Genomic DNA, 6000 nt, shown 5'->3' on the forward strand with positions numbered 1-6000 from the left:
TACGAGTGTAGCCAACTCCGTGGCTTCAAAGGTTTACTATACCATGTATGTAGGTTGCATCGGTGCTAGCCTCCGATCTCACTTTAAATCCGCGCCTGTCACAATTCATGCTCCGTTATTGAGTTTGCAAACGATGTACAATAAAACAGGTGTGACAGAAAGCGCAATCTTGAACAATGAATCAATAAATTTTCGGCTTTTGCTTGCCAAAGTCATAATTCTCTTCTGAGGCACGCGGTAGTGGGCAGTTCCACAACCAGCGGCTCTTTAATGTGCCCTCGATGCACAAGACAAGTTCATTTTTTTTGTATTTCGCCCCATCGAAATGCAGGTGCCGCGGCCGGGATTTGATCCTGCGATCGCGGGCTCAGCATCGCAACGCCATAGCTGCCAAGCCAGCTTGTTGGGTGAAAACAGCACTTTTCAACAGGTTTTGAAGCCAGCGAGTGCGATGATGACGTGCTAAAAGAAACTAAATCTTCTGACAGTATCTTATCCTCGGAAGAGTTGTTCCTGTCTCCTGCATCTCACAGGGTAAGCAACAAGAAAATACAGCTTGGCGCTGACAAGCCGAATCGCTAAATTTGCCCACTTTCTGGGGTGTGAAGGGATAACAGCTACTGAGCAGGCAACAGCGGTTGGAATATCTTCAAGATGATAATAGACTCACTTAGGTCGAAGGTGCGCCGATAAGAAATTGTGTGACAATATAATTAGTTTCGTGGCAGAGACCATAGGATCTCGTTAGTGTTGACTGCTGCAAATTGCACGTACTTTCGTACTAACAAAGTGTGCGAGAGCCAAAGCATTTATCCTGCATCGAAAAAATCTGTGAACTCACAGCTTACTTACAACGCATAAGGTGCCATTCTGCAAAAACTTCGGTCCTCCCTCTATGCAGGATGCGTTGCAACCAACAGGAACCTGAGGGAACAACACAGTTTATTTATGAAAGGGAAAAAATGCTACTGCAGATGACAGAGCACGTATAAAAAAATCACAACTTCGAACAAGTTATGAAGACAGCGAGTACTGTGACAGAGGGATTAAAGTGCTTAGAATTCTTCTTGTATTTGCGCTCTAACGTAGCATTTCGCCTAAAAAGCGGGCAAGTGCTCTGGATTATAAAGGCATAATTAATGCGAATACATATTAATGGTAGTGTAACCAAAATCACGCGACCAGATGTAAGAGGTCACAGTTAGAAGCTGGGCTAGTTGGTAGTGACCACGACAGTGTTCAGTGTTCCCCAACTACTACACGAGCACCGAGGAAGAACAGAATACACATAGCACCTACTTACAACACCTTCCCCTTTCTACGTGTCCTATTCTTCTCTCTTATTGTTTAGTAGATCATCTACTGCTTCGCATAACTAAAATTCTCTTTTTTAATAAACACCAATTCACCGAGCAAGTATTAGACATATGCATATATTCTCTCCGTCCCGTGTTAGCGAAACGTCGAGCGCCTTTACAACAAAGAACTGAAACGCATGAGTCTCATAATTCCGCGATTCACATTGAATGTATTGCATTCACCGCATACCTCTGTATGTGTGCAGATATTCCATGAGTATAATAAAACGTTCAGTTGTGAGTTAGCGCCCACTTTTTTGAGGCTAACTTCCTCCTTTGCATTCTAACAGTTTCATTTCGACAATTTTCGTCTACAAACGCACAATATAAGGTGCCAGATGGCGGATCCGAAATTTATTCCTGGTTGCGATCATACAGGATGTGGGCTATGAACTATGTGCCGAGCTTTCACATTCTCCTGAATAAGTCTTATCTAATTGATCGTTGTAATGTTTCCTTAGAACCACATATTGCCGTGGAAGACAAATCTATTGTGTGCGTCAAGAGAATTTTTTTGTGGCTGCCACTGTCCAAGCCGTTCGCACCACTTTGGTTTCCATTAGCTTTGAGTGTGATACGCACTCAAACGCCAGAGCACGCGTCACAGTTTCTCCTGCAGATTCATATCTCTGTAAAACACAATATGCCGTAGCACGTGCTGTTACGCTTGGCATATTACGCCCCGAAAAAAAAGGGGGTGCTCGAAAGACCCTGCTGGATGGATGGATGCATAATTTGGCATGGTTGTCTCGAGTGGATGACCGGTCTGGAAGGCGCTCCGCAGTGTTCACAGGCCCCTTGGTGTGTGGGCGTGGAAACACTATCCGCAAACTGTGCAACTCTAGGAGGGATCCTTTCCGCGAACCACTGTCGCCTAGAAGAAAGGACCAGCCGCCCATCGCTGACCCGCGGGTTGCCACCAGTGGAAGCAAGCTTGTGAATGGTCAACAGGGGAAAGGTATCCGCCGCCCAACCACAACGTCGCCTAGAAGAATGGTCACCGGGGGAAAAGGTATCCGCCGCCCAACCACAACGTCGCCTAGAAGAAAGGTCACCAGGGAAAAAGGTATCCGCCGCCCATCCACAGCGTCACCTAGAAGAAAGGTCACCAGGGCAAAGGGTATCCGCCGACCAAACACAACGTCGCCTAGAAGAAAGGTCACCGGGGGAAAAGGTACCCGCCACCCAACCACTACATCGCCTAGAAGAAAGGTCACCAGGGAAAAAGGTATCCGCCGCCCATCCACAACCAGACTCAATGCCGGTCACGTGACGCTGACGTGAGCAAGATCCCCCCCCACAATTTTAGTGAGCCTATTTAAAGGGGCTCCGCAAGGTACTTTACACTTCATTCTCTTCGTCTAATCTTTCACCAACCGTTGAATAAACCGTGTAAGTTTCGCACTAGAAATCATCTCGTCCTTGCCTGGTCGCCATGGTCTACTAGATGCCTGCATCCCGCCGGTAACGTCGGTCGAGCTTCGATGAACAGGCGTCGCAACAACTCGGCAGCGATGGGGTACGCTACCCTGGAGAACGCATCAACTGGTTGGCAGCGATTGGAACTTTGGACGATATCTACGAGATCGTAGCCACTTCATCCTGTTGACAACGTTCAGAAGGAAAGTGTCAGGATTCATGACTGCATATGGTAAGTGCACAGCTTTTCTTCACAAAGATATCACTTGGCCTTACATACTGTTTGGGGAGTAAAAAGCAGTGATTTTTCTTTAACCGTTGGCGGAAGTTTTCAGTACGTCAAGGTTATTATAGAGCGAAGATTTAGCAGCACTAAGGGCAGCCATGAACTTGAAGGCACTAAAGAAGCCGGAATTGTTGAGCTTGGCCTGAGAGTTAGACCTCCAAATTGCCGAACTAAATAGAAAGCCGGAGATTATTGAGGCGATCGAAGCGAGCAGGGCAGACGACGATGAACTGAAGGAATGCCAAAGATCATAGCGGATAAGGAAGAAGAGCGTAAGCGCTTAGAAGAAAAGGAATACTGTAAGCGCCTAGAAGAAAAAAGAAGAGCGGGTTGCATTTGTGGCCAAAGAAGAGCACGATCTCGAAATGACGCACCTAGATATTGAGTTTCTGAAGGCTCAAAATACTGGAAGACCTAGCACAGAGGCACAAGAAAGCGAGCGCAGAACTATAGACTTGATAGCACCCTATGCAGTAGGAGGGGACATAAGTCTTTTTCTGGTACAGTTTGAGCGCGCCTGAGATAACGCGAAATTCCCGAGAAACACGTGGCCGGAACGCTTGCTTAAGTTACTGCCACGTGAGGTAGCTATATCATTGCCCGCATGCGGAAAGAAGAAGCACAGGACTTCGATGAAGTCAAAGCAAGTCTGCTTAAAATGTATGGATTATCACCAGAAGCATTCAGGTGAAAATTCAGAGAAGTCGAGAACACCAAAAGTGAGTCATACTCAGATTTTGCATACACCTTGGAGGTAAACCTGAAGGAATGGCTCAGAGAAGAGGGTGCACTCGTCCACGCCAAAAAAACAATGCAGTGCGTTGCTATAGAACAGTTCTACCGCCGGCTGCCAGTAAACATCAAGTATAGGGTTCAGGGTTGGCCAGGCGTAGACCCTATAACAAAGCGGCCAATCTCGCTGAGGAGTATGTAACTCGCCGTGCGTTCGTAGGCAACGAAGCTCCTACGAAGGAGGTGAATAAATACATACCCGACAAGCCGGGGCAGAAACCTGGAGACCTGGAGGCTTACGAAAAGGGTTCTACTTAAATTGACGACGACGCAACGAGCTATGGAAAGAAGAAAGAATGGTATAACGTTAAGGGACAAGAAAAGAACAGATTGGGTGAAGGAACAAATGCGAGTTAATGATATCTTAGTTGAAATCAAGAAAAAGAAATGGGCATGGGCAGGACACGTAATGAGGAGGGAAGATAACCGATGGTCATTAAGAGTTACGGAATGGATTCCAAGGGAAGGAAAGCGTAGCAGAGGGCGGCAGAAAGCTAGGTGGGCGGATGAGATTAAGAAGTTTGCAGGGACAACATGGCCACAATTAGTACATGACCGGGGTAGTTGGAGAAGTATGGGAGCGGCCTTTGCCCTGCAGTGGGCATAACCAGGCTGATGATGATGATGACAAGCCAGAGCGATGGTCGAAGTTGAGTCAGTATAAATCAAAGGAAAGGTTATATTTGGTGAAAAATATTCTTGAGAACAGCAAGAGAAGGGAGGAGTTACCCGAACAGAGGGCAGAAAGACAAAATAAAAAGCTTTCGAAGCAAAGATACTAGTAGTTTGTTACAAATACTAGCAAACGGGGCATATCTTCGTAGGGTGCAAAAATCCCAAACTAGTGTTAATGTCACTAACTAGTAACGAGGAAAATCTGAAATTGCTAGAGCCTTACATTCGAGACATCATGGTAAACGGCAAACCGTGTCGGGTGCTTTGCGACTCGGCAACCGCAATGGACGTGGTGAATCCGTCGTAGGTGGAGGACGGCCAGTTCACCGGAGAATGTGCTTGGATAAGGCAAGCCGTAGAGGCCTCCAGTGTTTGTCTCCCTATGGCCAAGATTCGCATCGAAGGCCGTTTTGGAGTACTGGATATTGAAGCCGCCGTCTCGGCACATCTCCCGCCGCAGTATCCGTATTTCTTTTCTAACAAATCCAAACATTTGCAGCTACGCAGGGGAATCCGGTTTAGTGAAGGAATAGTGCAAGCCCTAACTCGTTCGAAGGCAAGGAAGCTTGCGGCCAAGGCTGTGTACAAATGTCCAGTGGTGGAGGAAACAGGTTTGACGGAAGATTCGTCAAGCAGCACCAAACTGGACAGCCCTATAGGGGACAATGCGGGAAGTACACCAGCTAATGAAGAGGTCAGGAAAGCACCGGAGCCTAAAGTGACCCGAAAGGCAGAATGCAGAAGGAAATTTTTAAATGTAAACCCTGCCACATTGATTGCTGAGCAGGAAAAAGATTCTACCCTGTGTAGCCTTAGGCCAGACGCGAAAAGTGTGGCCAAGCAGAACGTAAAGTTCCTCAAGAGGGCAGGCGTCCTCTATAGAAAGTACGCGAGTTGAAAGGGAGTGCACTTCGACCAACTCGTGGAGCCGCATCCCTATCGTAGCACCTACAGCACCTGGTCCACGGGGGCTTTTGGACGGGGCATCTGGGCATTCGTAAAACAAAGGACCACTTACTGCAGGAATTTTACTGGCCCGGCTGTTCTCGGGAAGTGGAAGCATTCGTAAGAAGCTGCGACACATGTCAACGCATAGGCAAGCCCGGAGATAAGGCTAAAGCGTCAATGAAGCTTGTTTCCATTATCACGCAGCCGTTTCACCGGCTCATAATAGACACAGTGGGACCACTTCCTGCAACACACTCTGGCTATCGGTATATTCTCACTGCACTACGCCCCACAAGGAAATTCCCGGAAGCGGTGCCACTCAAAGAACTAAACAAGGTGGAGATCGTCAACGTACTTTTATCTAACTTCGCGCGAGTAGAATTTTCCGCAGAAATCCAGTCAGATCAAGGATCCGTCTTCACGAGCGCACTGACCTCGACGTTTCTAAAGACGTGCGGTGTTAAAATCATTCATAGCTCAGTGTACCACCCGCAGCCAAAGGCGGTAGAGATAGTCCACTCA

The sequence above is a fragment of the Dermacentor andersoni genome, chromosome 3 (genome assembly GCF_023375885.2).
Source record: "Dermacentor andersoni chromosome 3, qqDerAnde1_hic_scaffold, whole genome shotgun sequence".
Classification (NCBI taxonomy): Eukaryota; Metazoa; Arthropoda; class Arachnida; order Ixodida; family Ixodidae; genus Dermacentor; species Dermacentor andersoni.